Here is an 18758-nt window from a genome sequence, read left to right as displayed (position 1 = left end):
CCAGCTCCAGTGCGATTTCGTCCTTCCGCCAGCTGATGGTGGGCTCCGGGTTGCCCTTGGGGGGACCACATTCCAGCAGAGCCGTCTCGCCGGCGGCCACCCGGGTGTCTTTCGGTTCCACCCGAAACTCGTCGCGGAGTACTGCGTAGGGAAAAAGAAAGGGAGAAACGGTTTGTTAGTTATTGGCAAAAGGTGTTTTAGATAATTGAGAAGATAACGATTCCAAAGAATTGGCAACACTGTTGTATAAACTTATATTGCTTTATTATGTTTTTATTTTCATTTCATCAACTAGGTATACCATAACTATTTTTTTTTCACTTGGAGCAATTGTTGTTTCTTCAACAGAAGGAAATTCCTGTAGAAGATAATGGACAGATTCTTGCATAGATTTTTGAAGGATTTTCCGCAAATTATCTTCCTAGTTTAACATATTGGGGAATTTTTCAAAAAAATACACAAAATAATTCCTGCAAAAAATGTTTTGGCGACAGCACAAACCCGTTGAGAGATGTTTGTACATTTAACTGGAGGAATTCGTAATAAACATTTTCAGGAAACTCTTGGGAAAAATCAAAAGTAGTTTCTAATGGAAGTTATTGAGAAACTTTCGGAAGATTTCTTAAGAAGGTCTTCAAGAAATTATGGGAAATCGTCCGAACCAACGTAGAGTAACTACAGCATCTGGAGGAATTCCAGGAGAAAATCCTCGAAGAAACTCTTTGTGATGCTCCTGGACAGTGAGTAACCAAATAGAAGAGAAACAACGTGCTTCCATACATGTAAGTAAATGGTTTATTAGTGAAATTAGCAATTGTTTCTGTCATATTGCATATAAGAAGGCCCGTGCACAGAAAAGGCGACAAAGAAGAACTTTTTTGTATTTTCATTGAAAGGCGGATGGTACCTACTATATGGAACTTGATTAATAGGAGGGGTTTAACTTCCATTTTAACATGTTTTTTTTGTCGAGGGTTTTTATATGTCGCGCACTCACGAATTACTCTTCTGAATATCTCAAGCTTTAGCACACCGGAAGTGTAAAACAGATCATTTATGGTATGAGGAATTTGAAAATTTTCTTCCACTTGTAAAGGTCTACGATTAACTTCCATCCTGATGTATAAATTTATGATTGCACTCATCACGTAAGAAAAAAAAATTAGATTTTTCATTTTGGAAGGGCGGAAGTGCCTCTTTTATATTGTGTGTAGTGATCACTCAGTTTATTCATGAAATTGTGTGCGACTAGGCTATATAAATACAAGAAAAGTTATCTGTGCCATTTTTCAAAATGTTGCGTTTCCCTAATTTGAGAGTTTAATCACCTTTTTCATACAAGGACATTTTTCTTCCGCCCTCCTAAAACATTCTGCGCTATCACAAACATGGAGTATGTGATTCACTTCATTTATGTGAATATTACAGTTTATTTTGCCTCCATATATTATGGAAATTTCTCCTTCTGAATATAAGAAACCGTCTACGCAGACAATTTTGTCCAACTCTGTGATATTGAGACTTCTTCCAGCAATTCCATCACAAATTCCTATCATTAAAATACATATTTGGAGGAGTCTTTCAAAAATTCGTTACGATTTTTTTCGGAAGTTTAGAAGTCTGCCATGAATTCTCCTATTCGTTCCTTTAGAAAGTTCTAGTTTTCCTTAGAATTTCTCTAATGCTTTCTAGAGATAACCCGAGAAGTAAATCTGGATTTTTTTGAATATTTTTTTCCTGGCTTCCTTTCCATATTGCTGAAAAGGGCTCTTTAAGAATTCCTTCTGGAAAGTCTTCCACAGATTTTTTTTTTTGAAAGTTTTTTAGAACAGCTCCTATGCATAGCTTCATAATTTCCTCTAGATTTTCTACAGGAATTGTCGTTAGATAATCCTCCAGCAATTTTTCCTAAAAAATCCCATGGAAGCTCATGATTTTTTTTCAAGAATCCGTACGAAAGTTCTTTCAGGAAATCAACCACGGATTTAGCGATTCTTCAAGAAAATCAAAGATTATTCTCGAAATTTCTCCAAGGATTTCTTTAGAAAATCGTCCACAGACTTCACCAGAAACTCTTGCATAGATTCCTTAAGAAATTCGTCCCGGGATTCGTTGAGAAATTTCCTTGGAGAATCCTTTGAAAATTCCGTTTCAAGATTCCTCCGTTAATTTGTCCAAAGACTCCAAGTTCAAGGAAAACTTCTATGGATTTTTCCATAAATAATCCATGGATTCCTTCATAACTTACTCTTACTCCTCGAATTCGGTCTCTAAATCCACCAAGGTGGCTAACAGATACTGCTCCGACTATATTAGCGTAAGCGTTAGCGTAGTCACGGTATACTTCGTAGATTGGACACTAACAACATTCATGTACCTTTTGCTAATCTTGTTCGGATTACTTTTTGGAACAAAGCAGGGGAGTTAACTTTGCTCCAATCTTATGCAAGAATACCAAAAGTGTCGGATCACTTTGCGGTCTTCGGCAAAGTTTTTCGGCATATCCTAGGCTATACTTTAACGTCATTAGTTAGATCTATTTAGACGAAAAATTTCAATTTATGAGGAAAATGCAAAAAAAGCACGTTTTCCCATACTAAATTCCATACAAATTTCAATCGCAATGCGGAATACGGGGAAGCAACCAATCGCTCCCAAATTTTGCACAGTTGCTTTGGACGCTAAAATGAATCGAAAAAGCTTTGTTCCGAAAAATCGACTTTGTTGACCCAGTCTAATGGATATTAACATTGTGACAGCAACGGCGTTATGTCAAACACACAAGACTACAGTGGCGCTATCTGTTTATTTTATAGCGGCCGTTTTAGTCATTATAGTGATCCTTTACTTTAGATATTGTTTTGGTAATTCGCTCAAAAAATTCATCGAATATTTCTCCAGAGATTCCTTCAGCTTTCAGCAGGGATTTTTTTTTAGAAATTATTTCAAATACTCTTCAATAAATTTTACCATTGGTTTCTTTAAAATTTTTTTAAGATGTTCCTTCAGGCATTTCTTTAGGAATTCCGACAGAGATTTGATCAGAAATTGTTCTGGAGATTCCATTGAATATTCCCACATGAATGTGTCCAGAAATTTCCGCAGAGATTCATCCAGAAAATCCTGCATACTTTCCCCAGAGATTCTTACATTATTTCTTTCAGTAATGCATGCAGCGATTCCTCCAAAGATTCACACAGGAGTTCAAACAGATTCCAACAAAAAAAAAAAACTAGATATTTCTCGATGTATTACATCTCAATTTTATTCTGCATTTCCTCTAAGGGCAACTCCAATAATTTCTTAAGGAATCTCCAGGCATTTTTTTCATAAATATTGTTTAGGAATTTCCACGCAAATTTCTACAGAATTATCTCAAGACTTTTTCCAAAAAATTCTTGTAGACGCTCATCCATGCTTCTCTCTTCATTCTGTTTTTAGAAATTTGTCCATAGTTTTCTCCGTGAATAGTTTCAGAAAATCCTTCAAGAATTACATTAAAGGATTTCTCTAGGAATTTTTCTATAAATTCCAATTTTTTTCTAAAAATTCCTCCAAGGATTTACCGAGAAGTTTCTTAAGGTAGTTCTTAAGGAATGTCTCCATAGATTCCTTCCGGACTTCTCTGGGAATTTCTTCGGATATTAATCTAGAAATTCATTCAATTTTTTTTCCCAAGACTTCTACAGGTTTTTATCTGAAGATTTCTCCACTACCAATATTCTTGCACCCAAATGTAGAGTTTCGCTGAAGTGTATTCACACGTTCATGGAACGACAGGTTCAGGTTGACGCTTAAGGGAAGAATCCGCCTTCCAATCATGGAACTCCTCAGGGTTTCTTTCAGAAATTCATGCTGGGATTCCTTCTGAAAGTCATTTGAGGAGATGTTTTAATCTCCAGAGATTTCTTCAGAATTTTAGGGCTTCTTCAGAAAATTCAGCAAGGGAATTCATCTTAACTTCTCCTACAGTCTTAAGATAAATCTTTTGGGAAAATGTCTTCGAGAAACATAAAGGAATTACTTTGAAAATTGTTCCCAAAGTAGCTCCTACAATTCTATGAAAAATTTCTTCAGGGATTTATGTAGAAATTCCTACAATGATTTGTTTTGGATATTTATTTTCACTTCCATCAGAAATTATTTACGGGGTGTTTTTAGAGATCCCTGTTGAATTTGTTCAGATATTTTACCAGGGGTTTTCAGAAGTTCTTCAGGAATTTCCACAAAATTACCAAAGAATTATTTTGGAAACCTATGAGGAAATTTCTAAGAAATCCCTGGAGGGTTGTCTAAAGAAATCCCTTGAAAAAAAAACTCCTGGAGATTCCTTTAGAAACTCCTAGGAGAATTCTTGATTTTTTGTGGAAGAGTTCCTGGAAAAAATCCTGACACATTTATCTTGAGAGAAATTCTTAGATTATTGCCTAGGATAATACCTATAATGATAGCTGAAGAAACACCTTAACACACTCCCTTTATTCTCTGAAAATAATCATTAGGGACAAATGAAGGAACTCTGTTTATAATTTCAAGAACAAAATGCTTGAGAAACCTCTGGAGGAATTCTTGGAAATCTTAAGATAAAATTGAGATGAGATTTAAAAAAAATGTATGCAGAAACCACAGGCACTGGTGGAATTCTTGAAGAAGTCCTACAATAAATTTCTGAGGGATCCCTAGAATTTCTTATAAAATTTCAGAAGAAATTAGTACACAAATATCCCTAAACTACCTTCTGGAGATATGCCTAAAGAAAATCCTTCAGAAACAATGAAAAAATCCAGGAAAAATTCTATAGATAACCACTGAAGACACGAACAATAAATATTTGGAGGAATCTTTGAAATGTTACCTGCAAGAGCTGAAGAACCCTCTGCAAGTATTCATAGTAAAAAATTCCACAGAAAACTTAAAGGAATAGATTTTGGAGGAATTTGCATGAGGATTTTCCAAAATAATGCCAGAAAATAATATGTCTTACTCCATTTACATGAAGACATCTGTTCCGACAGGAATGCCAACTCATCTGGTAAAGTATCCATAATAAAATTCAATGATAACAATAATCAAGCAATGATTTGTGAAAAAGTTTGTGGAATAAAAATTTGTATTTCTCAAGGCAAACCCTAGAGGAAATTGTGAAAGAATCTCTGAATCCTTGTAAAAAAAAACGCCTAGAATAACATCTTCTGAAGAAACGTTTGAAGGAATTCCTAGACGATTTTTCTGATAATTTTCGGAATAACCCTTAAGAAAAACTCCGTGACATATTTCTGGAGGGCTTCGTTCAGAAATAATTGAAGAAATACATCATGTACTGCATGCAGCAATCCTTGAATGAATTTCCAATAGAACCCCTTGATGAATATCTGAAGGAATTTTGGAAGAAATTTCTGCGAGTCAGTTTCAAGATTAATCTTCTGGGAAATTTCTTGAAAAACTTCTGAAGAAGGCCATGATAAATTCCTGTGCGAATTCCTGGAAGAATATCTGGAGGAATCCCTGAAAGAATTTTCAAAAAAATGTAGATAGAGTTGCATTTTTAAGGGATACCCAAAGGAATCCTAGGAAATCCTGCGAGAATCTCTTTCTGTAAGCATTCCAGATATTTTTTGACAGAGCCTCAAGGAATCCCTCAATGAATTCCTGGCGGTGTCTCTGGTAGTAATCTTTGAGAGTTTATGTGAAGCCCATTTTGGGAAACCCAGAAAAGGAAATCCAGCAAAAATGTAGCTTTCGCGATAATTGCAGAAAAGTTCGTGAAATAATTACGCATGAAAGAGTTTTCCTGGAATATTTTTTTTTTGTTAGACACAATGATGAAGTAATTTGAGAAACCAGCTCTGATTTTACCATGACAGCACTGCTCCTGGAGTAACTCTATGAGAAGCTTTGTGAGCAATTCTGCAACTTCTGGAGGAACTTAAGGATTTCTAAAAAAAATACTCTTGACAAAACTGCTGTGTATTCTCTATGTAGTAAATAACTAGTAAAGCTTTCTTGAGCAACTTTCTGAGATTCTTTTGGGGGACCCCCAAAAAATCTAGTAGAAATGCTTGATATATCCCTGGAAGGATTTCTGAAGGATTCCTATTCTTATTCCTGAAAAAGATGCCATTTAAATTACTGTTGGGATTTTTTTATCAGTGAAAAACACCTGGCGAAATTTCTAAAATAAAGTTGCAGAGCTCCTGGAGAAACTTCACGATGGAACTTATTGGAGGAACTTCTAGAGATACTCTGCAATAATATTCAAAGAAACTTGTACCGAAGCACTGTGGGTTAAACAATCACCGCGACAGCGACAACATGATCTGGGTTTCCGCACTGTGCTGACGGAAACGCAATAATTTAATGATTCGATGTCCAAACGGTACAAGACCCTACATTAGGGTGGCCCTCACTTATATGAAAAAGAAAAATTTCGAAAAATACCAAGTCTTACCTCCTAAATCAGTTGTTTTGGACTCCCAGAAGCTACGTTCAAAATTTGAGCAAAATCGGTTGAGCCTAAGGGGGCGCTCAAAACGCTTGAAGTTTGTATGGGAAAACTTGGCCAAGTGTATGCAGAAATTTTAAGTTTTCGAATTTTGCCGCTAGGTGGCGCTGTAAGCATTCAATAATCAAACCCTTCGGTATTATTGTAGATGACTATATGCCAGAGAACTTTGTCGAAGACCGCGAAGTGGTCCGACGGCTGTGAAAAAAGTTATACCCTAGGCAAAGTGAGGTAAAGTATTGAGATTTCATTATTGATATTATTCCTATACATGTATTAGAAAAATAACAATAAAGTTTATCCTCACTTTTCCTAGGGTATAACTTTTTTCGCAGACGTTGGATCACTTTGCGGTCTTCGACAAAGTTGTTTGGCATATAGTCACCTACAATAATACCAAAGGGTTTGATTATTGAACGCTTACAGCGTCACCTAGCGGCAAAATTCGAAAATTTAAGATTTCTGCATACATTTGGCCAAGTTTTCCCATACAAACTTCAAGCGTTTTGAGCGCCCCCTTAGGCTCAACCGCTTTTGCTCAAATTTTGAACGTAGCTTCTGGGAGTCCAAAACAACTGATTGAGGAGGTAAGACTTGGCATTTTTTGAAATTTTTGTTTTTCATATAAATGTGGGCCACCTTACCCTACATCTTTGACTCACAGCGAAAACCAAATTACTCCTTCTCTTCTGTTTTGAGTCTTCCTCCGCACTCGCGATGACTGTTCTGTTCATCCACTATTGACGATCGTTTATAGAACCCGAACTGTCATGTGCAGCATAGTTGTCCTATGTTAGTAGGGATTCCCATAGAAAATGGGACAACTATGTTGCACATGACAGTGTATTTCACCAGTCTGTCCAGGATGATCTTTTTCAGGAGCATGCCAAGATTGTCTCCCACGTATATCAGACGATAGGACGCTAAGTCTCATGGCACACGCTATGTCCAAAGGAAAGTATTATGAAAATGAAATATTTTAAGCCGCACAGATTCTGAAACTAGAGGTCCAAAACATCGATCCTAGCGAAAAACATTTGGGGTACATTCACTTTCCATAATACTTCCCTTTGGACATAGCGTCATGGCAGCCCTCCTGGTTTTGGTAGCAAGACCACCTTCTTAATCCTCTAAATGGCTGGAAAGTAAAATTGCATGCAGAGCAAGACTCAAACATACCTTAAAACATACATATACAGGGTGTTAGGTTCCCGAGTGCAAACTTTTTAAAGGGTGATAGAGGACCATAAATGGAGAAAAAAATTGTTCTACGCATATGGTCAAATCTCAACCGTTACGTAGTTATTGAACTTCCCATGTTTATGACTCTTATTGCCTTAACTGGCAATAACTTGAAAATGGTCAAACTTATCGAAGTTTTTTTACCCTTATTCGAAAGATTATTGAATTTTCTAATAAATGGCATCTTTGAATCGATTGGTTTAGTTAAATAACTAAGTTTTCTAGAGCAAAATGGCTAAAAATAGTGTATTTTTATTGGTTGTTGTCAATTATCTTTGAAACATGCGTAATAAATAAAAATTCTTTCTTTGGCAAAGTTGTGGCTCCTGTTACACTCTACAATTCGTTCTTTGACACCAAACTTCTAGCTCTTATCGTTTTCTTGCAATTTTGATTTAAATGTGCGGCACTATGCGCAAAAAAGTGCTTTCCATGACAGTTGCAATTTTATGATCTGAAATGCGATGTTAAAATCGAAATTTCAACAAAACGATAAGAGATAGAAGTTTGGTGTCAAAGAACGAATTGTAGAGTGTAACAGGAGCCACAACTTTGCCAAAGAAAGAATTTTTATTTATTACGCATGTTTCAAAGATAATTGACAAAAACCAATAAAAATACACTATTTTTAGCTATTTTGATCTAGAAAACTTAGTTATTTAACTAAACCAATCGATTCAAAGATGACATTTGTTAGAAAATTCAATAATCTTTCGAATAAGGGTAAAAAAACTTCGATAAGTTTGACCATTTTCAAGTTATTGCCAGATAAGGCAATAAGAGTCATAAACATGGGAAGTTCAATAACTACGTAACGATTGAGATTTGACCATATGCGTAGAACAATTTTTTTCTCCATTTATGGTCCTCTATCACCCTTTAAAAAGTTTGCACTCAGGAACCTAACACCCTGTATACTATCATGGACGTGTCCGGGAATGCTAGAATCGCAGTTCTTCCACTATTAACCTCAACTTGTCTAAACCGATTTCAGGTCTCGTCACCGGACTCTTGATTTTCGCCATCACGACGACGTGCCGCCACGTGCAGTACTTTTTGTTTGTTTTCACCACATGATTTACTACAACTGGTTAAGATTCCTGCCAAGGTTTCAGCGGTGACTCCGTTCCGTGATGTTAGCCCGCTCGCCGTTGCTGTGATACTTACAGTTCGTCGGTGAAAAAATACCTTATATTCTGCGATGTTTGCAGTAGATTTGTAAAAAGTACCGAACGCATCGATAGTTTTGACAGATGCATTTTCCAAAGACTCACAGTACGTTCGGTGTTTTGCAAATTCATTGAACTTTTTACCGTACACTCAGCTGTTAAGATTACGGTGAAATTTTACCATAATCCATCATTTTTTCTCAGTGTTTGCGTTGATCGTGGCTGACCCACGTCTATTTCCATTCTCATATTTCTGTCCCATCGGATTTTGATGACATCGACGATATATCTCCACTAGGGCAGTTCAGACTTCAAACATGTTAAAAATGCAAAGCTCCCATATGTTCATTACAATCCTTGGTGCAAAACTAGAGTCCTGTCAAATTTTCAGCCATTTCGGTGGTCATTTAATGGTGGCCCAAAAGCAAAATAGGTTTGTATGAGATTTACTATGGAGAATTTTCAAAAAATGCTCTCCACCCTGTGGAGCATTCACACAAGGATAAAGTCATAGGGTCAAATTCAATTTGAATTCTTCAGATCTCAATGATGAATGTTGCCGAAGACCGCAACTCATTTCGACACACGAGACAGAAGTTATTAATCAATATTCATCCATGCATGCTTAAACAGAAGACCGCAGCTCGACCGACACGCTTGACACGCAATCATAGTATGCGTGTACGCTTCTTGCGCACTTTGCAGGACATCGTGTGTGAAGATGCGCATGCGAGTGGGAATTAGTTTAATATCTTTTTTGTCGATTGTCGAAATAAGTTCCGGTCTTCGGCATCATTCATCATTATGATCTGAAGAATTCAATTTTACTTTGACCCTATTACTTTATCCATGTGTGAATGATTTACAACGCGGAGAACTTTTTTTTTGAAAATTCTCCATAGTAATTCCCATACAAACCTATTTTGCTTTTGGGCCACCATTTAATGACCAAAGAAATGGCTGAAAATTTGACAGGACTCTAGTTTTGCACCAAGGATTGTAATGAACATATGGGAGCTTAGAGACGAACCAGCCAAGGGCTGAAAGTCTCTTTAATAAAGACAAATCAATCAATCAATATGGGAGCTTTGAATTTTCAACATGTTTGAAATCGGAACTGTCCTAATCTCCACGTTGGATATCCAATTGTAAAGGTGCCATTAGACTATTTATCATTATGCCAAATATTTGTCATTGAAGTCCGACATTTATCAAAGGTTTCTATGATTCACGTTGAGTTGGTCATTTGTTTGGCTTGTTTGTCACGTCTAATGGGACCTTAAGGTCAACATGCACATTGCACACATTATATATCGCAGGGGTTTATTGATGAAGACCTGCAGTCGTTGAGTGTTCTCCACTGATACACACCCAGTTCCAGTAACGTACAGCAGCACAAATTTTACGTCCAAGTAGAAAATTAGGGTTTTGGTGCGTTGACTAATCTAGTTGTTTTTCCATAAATTTCCTAAACACGGCAGCTCTTGCCTTCTTGATCCGTGCACCTACATTTGTCGACCTTGGTGTCACCATTGGACGTCATTTGGCTACCAAGATATTGGAAGCTTTCAACGTTCTTCACTGCTTGCCCAACTACCGTAAAACTATTAATGTTGACCATGTTTACATCCAACAATTTATTTTGTTGACGTTGATGGTAAGACCTTCCGTCGAGGAGCGATTGGCAAGATCATTGAGCTTGCTCTGCATATCAGAGCGCCGTTGTGTTAAGAGAGCAACATCATCAGCCAACTAAATGAGGCTTAACAACAATAGGAAAGGATACATCCTTGCCTCAGGGGACTGTTACGGTCTTCTTGTTTTCTTACCCAGCATTAAAACTTTGCTGCTGTGTTAAAAGATAGGCTGTCAGCTTGAGCCTCACGCTTGAGCCATAGTTATGGCTACGAAAACATTGCATTGGTGGGATAGGGATGCCAATTCCTTGCCTTGTCTCACTCCAGCAACGACCCGGATGGGATCGGATGAGAGACCGTTGTACAGTATTCTGCACGAAAATGCTCCGTACTGTGCTTCAATGAGGCCGATGATTTTCTCACCGACACCCTTGCGCCTGAGGGCTTCCCACATGTGTCCGTGATTGAGACGGTCGAAAGCTTCTTCGTAATCAATGGACACCAGGAACAGAGAGATTTGGAATTCATTGATTTACACCAGAATGATACGGAGCATGACAATATGATCCATACAGGATCGTACGGCATGTAATCCTGCTTGCTGCCGTCGGAGAGTTTCGTCAATCTTCTCCTGTATGCGGTTTAGGATCACTTTGCAGAGAACTTTGAGAACGATACACAGTTACATGATGCCCCGCCAATTATCGCATACAGTCAGATCACCCTTTTTGGATACCTTTGCTTAGATGCCTTGCATTCAATCGGCCGGAACTCTCGCGGTTTCCCATATGTTGCAGAATAATTGATCCAGTAGTTGTGCGGAAACCACGGGGCCAGCTTTGAGCATCTCAGCTGATATGCGATCGACCCCTGGGTATTTTTCGATTTCATGCTACGGATGGTTGTTTCTATCTCCTGCACTGATGGAGCTTCGGTGTTGACACGGGTAATGCGTCGAACCCTTGTCGAATCATGCTGAAGTGTTGATGACTTGGCCGACACTTGAAAAAGGTTTCCAAAGTGCTCGAATCAGCGTTTCAACTGGTCAGCCGGGTCGACCAGTAACTGTCCAGACGTGTCTTTCACGGGCATCGTAGCATTCATCTTAGTCCCACTAAGGCGACGTGAAACATTGTAGAGGAGACGGATGTCGCTGGTGTTTGCGCCTTCATCTGCTAGGGAGTCCGCCTACGCTCTTTTGTCCCGTCTACATGAGCGTTTCACTTCCTTCTCGAGAGCCGAATAGGGCTGACGGGCTACGGCTTTGGCTCCTCGTGTTTTCGCTTGGTCTATCGCGGCTTTGGCGCTCCTTCACTACTCTATCTTCTTCCAGGTATCACTGCTTCCTCCGGGTGCGTAGCCCACCCAAATTATTCTCGTCGGTGGCGATGAAGCTGTTCCTGAAGGCGCTTTTCTACGCTTTCACCTTCCGGAATATCCGCAGCACGGTTCTCTAGCTTCTCGACGAAGGACCTATTCAGCGCAGCATCTTCCAGTCGGTGTATGTTGAACCGGCGTCCGATTTTCTCCTCCTGTCGATGGATCCTTGCAATGCACAGCCGGATCTCGCCGATTAGAAGATGATGATCGAATGAAATTTAGGCCCTACGTTTGTTCCGCACATCAGGAAGGTTCTGTCTCCATTTCCGGCTCATGCAGATGTGGTAACCAACTCCACGGTGGCGAGAAGCGTGTTCACCTCGTAGGCCAGAGTATAGTAGAATTTGACCCAACGCCAATCTTTGTTCTCCAAAGTTCGGCCAATGGACTTCGCTCAGTCCTAAGCTCTCAAGCTTCGGGGGAAAGAGCAACCGACGAAATTGCAGGGGCTGGGAAGCAAACCCATGACCATCCGCTTATAAATCGTACGTGTGACCACTTGCGCAACGGGCCCTGGCGTCGTTTTTTTTTTCTTGAAATTGCATGTTCTGTGTATCATATGGGTCCAATAAATAGCCTGCCAAAGTCAAGTAAACATATTCCAGGGAGGGATGGGATTAAGTGATGCAAAATTAAAATTGACATCCGTCGTCGTCAGCGTCATCGTCGTCGTCGTAGACGTCGCAATTTCGCTCGTTCAAGTCGTCAGACACGACTGACATTTTGCAGAAAACTAGATCACCACAAAGCACGATTCGATTCGTTCTCGGACAAAGTTCTACCTCATCGCCGTTCGGCGCGGGTGCACTGCACCTACTGGGGCTGAATCTGGTCGGTGGTCCTCTCTGGCAATGATGGTGGCGACGACCATAACGAGGGTTAGGTAGCAACGTTCGTTCGGTTGTCTCATGTCGTGTATTAATTTGCATAATTATTTATTACAAGACGGAGCAATTCAGGGCGACACTTTCCGCGTTCTGGTGAGTTGATTAAATTGAATATTGTTTGTCTCGAGGCATGCTGAGGTTGAATCCAGATTCAGGTAGGGAAAAATCTGATGGAATGTTCAACAGAACTAGAGATAAATACATTTCGTCTAAATAAAATTTAGCTTGAAGATACTCAGCCAGAAAATATGGCAAATTAAAGAAGTTTAGAAGAACAAATTAAACGTATTAATTGCAATACACTCAAACCTCCATTTAGGTAGGATCCATTTAGGTAAAATCTATTTAGGTCCCTCCATTTAGGTAACGTTACCTAAATGGAATTTGATTGTGTTCAGATTAGTTGGAGTACTTAAGATTAGGTATAAGGTTCGTTTACGGGAAAGAAGTAGTGAATGGTGTTAAGTGGATATTGGGGGGAGGTGAGGGGGATGTAATGTTGAGATATGCTCCCTAACCACCCCCCCCCCCCCCCCCTTCCATGCAGTGTTGAAAAGTGTCAGTATCCAGCGTCATTTCCAGCTGAAATAGAGATAAGCAACTATCATTCAATTGATATCAGCTCCAGCATTGATGACGTCAAACCCGACATCAACCTATCATTCACCTGTTTTTATTTTGGCCACCAAACCCAACATAGACCCAACAGATGTTCGATGTTGGTCCAACAATGGCACAACATACGATAAAATTGACCCGACATTCAATATTTTGCCAGTCTGGCGGAATGTTGCAGGGTTTGTCGTGTTTCGTGCACAGCTAGTCATTTGAATGGCAATTCTGATCTAAGACCCTCCAAATCCCCCGAAAACGCCCCTGAAGCCCCTCCCCTCCTGAAACCCAATCCCTTCTGATACTTCTTGAAAGCCATCTGAAACTCCCTCCACATGACCCAAACATGACATCCTTTAAATCTCCTAGTAACTCTCCTTTCTTAAACTTCTTTGCCACCTTGTACTTCATTTAGGTAATGAACTGAATCCATTTAGGTAAAAATTCTATTTAGGCAGTCCCGACTCGTTACCTAAATAGAGGTTTTTCTGTATATAAAAAGACAACTTCAACATTCTTGTCCACAATAGAACACGTGTTTGGCAAACATGAAAATTTTAATTGCCGAGTTCTTATGAATAAGCATAAACTCCTTGAAAATTTTGGAAAGAAATTGAATTGAGAGAGGAAAATTAAATAGGTCCTGGAATAATTCGATTATTCATACAATTTCATTCAGGACTTCAAAGGGGGCTTAGAAAAATAAAATAAAACGAACTCACCAATTTCTATATGTTTCACTATTGTATGCATTTATCTACTTTTGCAAGATCTCTCACAACTTTGACAAAGAAAAGCGCAATTGCTCACAAATTTCCTCCACCGCGACCATAATTGAGTTGACAAGACGGGATTGGATGTCATCACCGCAGCACTCACTCTAAGATGAGGTGTAATTGAAGCCGCCGCGCCGTACTTCTTCTGTCCGCAAGTCATCATAGCCAGCCAGCCAAACAGCTTGACGGGACTCACTGCACCTCTGCCTGCTCTGGCTATATTATTTACTACCGCCAACCACTTTCCTGCGGTAAGCCGTTCGTTTATTCAAATGAATTTAATTTATTGGACGTAACGAAAGTGACCCGGTTTTCCATCTGTTCGACGACGCCGGTAATCTTTCTATATTTATTGCTGCTTTGCAGTGCGTCTCACTTGTCGGACGCCCTCTGTTACAGTTTTATATCCCTAGGAGGTGTCAACCAACATATGGGGTTTGCGGTTTAGACAAATGAAATTTCCGATTCTATGGGATCCAGGCAATAGAAGGACATTAATAAAGAAAGCCGGGTAATTTTAAGAGCTGCTGATTTTCAATGCTGTTAACATGAATTGATTGGATCACGAACTACTAGTTTTATCCCCACTTTACCCTAGTGTTCGAATTACGATGTGGAATGTCACTTTGCGTTAGATCGGTTACCATTTGTCAGCAATCAATTGACAATTGAAACCTCTTAAATGACGCAAACCTAATAGATGAAAACTAAATTTTACATGAACGAAGCCAGCTTTACCGGAGGCTGGGAATGTAAGAATGTACGTAGTTCATGCCGCAATACGCACGACTTATTTGCGGTTGCATCAAATTTATCAAATTGCAAAACAGAAACCACAAGAAAAGGACCGAGCCGACGGAGAAGCCTTATAGCTACGCAAGATCAAGTCCAGCTAACTTTTCTCCGCACTGACTGGTGTTTTTTTCTCTCTTATTTTTGACATGCCCGGTCCGCATTGATGAATGCGACGAGTCTGCACTGGACGGCCCAACGGCCCACGGAGGCGCCATGAAAAATGCAAATTGTCTGCATCGATGTCGATGGCCTCTCGCGAGAGATGCCCTCCTCTAATGCTCTAAAGCTGCATCCTGCTTGTGTGGTGGAAGTTTGTAAATCAAGTTGAGTTCGATGTCCGGATTCGTTTCATATCCGCGTTGAAGTAAACGCGGTGGACTCAGTAGCAATCGGGTAAATTTCAAGCACATATTATAATAGCCGGTTATCGAGGTTACTCCAAATTACTCACTGAGTAAATCTCTCCAAAATCCGACAAAAAATCTTTAAACAAATCTTGCATTTCTGGGGCTGTCCATAAACCACGTGGTCATGAGGGGGGAGGGTTCGGCCAATGACCATTTTGTATGGACAAATAAAATTTTTTGTATGGACTAATGACCACGCAAGGGGGGGGGGGGGTTGAAAAGTCAAAAAAAAATGACCACGTGGTTTATGGACAGCCCCTCTCCGCATGATTTTTTTTTCAGAAATTCCCTCAAGGGTCCGTTTACAAATATCTCAAGAAATATATTCTAAAATTATCCCACGATTTTTTCACCGGTCCGGATTCATTCGGTTGCTTTACAAAAATCTTCCAAAGTTTCCTTCTTTGATTCTTCCACAGATTCCAGATTATTTTTTACAAAGTTTCCGCAATACGCATACGACGGATTGCGCTGAAAAGTTGATCGATTGGTCACCACCGGGGTGTGACCAATCGATCAACTTTTCAGCGCAATCCGTGGTTTGGTTCATTCAGCTCGTGCTCTTGAAAATTTGAGGTATGGCTTCGTCATATAATGTCCTTAAGAAATCATCCCAGGAGTTGCATCAAGTATTCTTTAAAAAAATACTACAATGATTCATTCGGAAAATTTCTTCAGGGATTGCTACAGAAATTTATCCACGAATTCATTCAGGGATTCCTTTCGGGATTTATTCATAAATTTCTCTAGATATTTTTCAGAAATTTCACCAACGGTGCTTTAGGGAATTTCTTGAAGAATCCCTTCAGCAATTGGTTTAGAAATGTCAGCAGGGTTTCCTGCAGATATTTCACATAGAGTTCTTTCCGAAAATCTTCCATGGATTGGTAAGGAAAAGCTTTTGTGAATTTAATCAGAAATTCATCCAGGGATAATTTCAAAAACACAACCTAGGATTCCTTCCAAATATTTTTTCTGGATATATGTGAATATTAAGCTTTAATTAGAATTAACAAAAATAAACCCCAGAATTTCTCTAGGGATTCATTTAAGAAAATCCTCCAGAGGATTTCCTTCAATAACACAGCGCAACATTATTTATGTTAGGTACGATTTTTCCCATGCAAGTCATCCTCCAAAAGTTGCATGCAAGTTTTCATACTGACATAAAATGCTTAAATCTATCAAATTTGATAAGGTAAAACGAAATATTTTGCATGAGTCGTTAATTTAGATGTTAATTGACCAATTAACTTTTTGATTGCTCAAAAGAAATATTTGCTTGCTTAATGGCTAGCAGTCAAAAAAGCCCAAAATCGCATATTTTGCCCTATAAATTGAGGTATAGTTCAAAATTGTGACGTGTTGGAGCAAATCTGAGCCCGGATTCGGATTCAGCGGCCCAAAATCCTTCAGAGACACATAAGTTTGCTCTTGAGACAGACAAAAAGTTAATTTTTGTTACGCTGTGTAATTCTCTAATTGATTCCTTTTGAAATCCTACAGGATTTAAAAAAAAAGTTTTCAATGATTTTTTCATAAAGAAGTCAACAGATTACTCCAGGAGTTCTTGTCAAATACATAATCCATTTGATTCACTCTAAAATTCCTCCGGAGATTCCTTCCAAAAATAATTTTAGACATTTATTTGGAAATTTTCTCCAAGCATTACTTCAGAAATATACCAAAGTATTTTAATCTTTCATGGTTTGCTTAACAGTTTCGGCTAGGATTTGTTTTTCAAAAATTTCTCCAGTGTATCTTTTAGATTTTTTTTTAGAGATTACAAGAGTATTTTCTTTAAGGATCCCTTTCCAAACCTCCTCATACTTTTTTTTAATAATTTCTTATAGATTCCCCTATAAAATCTCAAAAGATCTTACTCACAAATGCCTCTGGGGATTTTTTTAATCTAAGGATTCCTTTGGAAATGTGTTCAACGATTTGATAAAAAAAATCCTCCTGGGATTCGTTAAGAGATTCTTCCAGCGACCCCTCTAGAAATTTCTTTTTCTTTGGATTCCTTTTGAAAATCTTCAATAGATTGCTTTAGAATTCCTTTCAAAGTTTCTTTTAGGAATTTTTTAAAAGATTCCTTTAAAATCTTGTGAGATTTATTTTTACAAATACTTCTATTGATACGTATAAAAAATCCTTCAGAAATGTATCCAATAAATCGTACAGAAAATCTTGCATGGATTTTCCGTAATTTCTGCTCGTATTGTTCTAGAAATTCCTCCTTGGAATCCTTTCAGAAAATCTTCCATGTAGTCCTTAACCAAATCTCCAGGAATTCTCAAAATTATGCATACATACGTAGCTTCAGAGATTCCCCCATGATTTTTTTTCAACAATTTTTCCAGAGTTACATACATACATTTATTTGTTCCACATCGTTAAGACAAGACATAATCAACAATAGTACGCCACAATACTCGGTTTGTGGCTGCCGCTCTCCATCCTCGGTCACGCCCAATGCTCGCCAAGTCACGCTTCACCTGGTCCGCCCATCGTGCTCTCTGCGCTCCACGCCTTCTTGTGCCAACCGGATCCGTTGCAAACACCAGCTTTGCAGGGTTGTTGTCCGGCATTCTTGCAACATGCCCTGCCCACCGTATCCTTCCGGCTTTGGCCACCTTCTGGATGCTGGGTTCGCCGTAAAGTGCAGCGAGCTCGTGGTTCATCCTTCTCCGCCACACACCGTTCTCCTGCACACCGCCGAAGATCGTTCTTAGCACGCGTCGCTCGAAAACTCCGAGTGCTTGTAGGTCCTCCTCGAGCATGGTCCATGTCTCGTGCCCGTAGAGGATTACCGGTCTTATTAACGTTTTGTACATGGTGCATTTGGTGCGTGGGTGAATCTTTTTCGACCGCAGTTTCTTCTGGAGCCCGTAGTAGGCCCGACTTCCGCTGATGATGCGCCTCCGAATTTCACGGCTCACGTTGTTGCCAGCCATCAGTAAGGATCCGAGGTAGACGAATTCCTCCACCACCTCGAAAGTATCCCCGTCTATCGTAACATTACTACCCAGACGGATCCGGTCGTGTTCGGTTCCGCCTACCAGCATGTACTTTGTTTTTGAGGCATTCACCACCAGTCCGACCTTTGCTGCTTCGCGCTTCAGGCGGGTGTACAGTTCTGCCACCGTTCCAAATGTTCTAGCGATAATGTCCATGTCATCCGCAAAGCACACAAATTGACCGGATTTTGTGAAAATCGTTCCCCGGCTGTTGAGCCCGGCTCGTCGCATCACACCTTCCAGCGCGATGTTGAAGAGTAGACATGAGAGTCCGTCACCTTGTCGCAGTCCCCGGCGAGATACGAATGAACTGGATAGTTCACCCGGAACC

This window comes from Aedes albopictus, chromosome 3 (genome assembly GCF_035046485.1).
Source record: "Aedes albopictus strain Foshan chromosome 3, AalbF5, whole genome shotgun sequence".
NCBI classification, from domain to species: domain Eukaryota; kingdom Metazoa; phylum Arthropoda; class Insecta; order Diptera; family Culicidae; genus Aedes; species Aedes albopictus.
The sequence above is the reverse complement of the archived record's forward strand: the minus strand, read 5'-3'. Positions refer to the sequence as shown.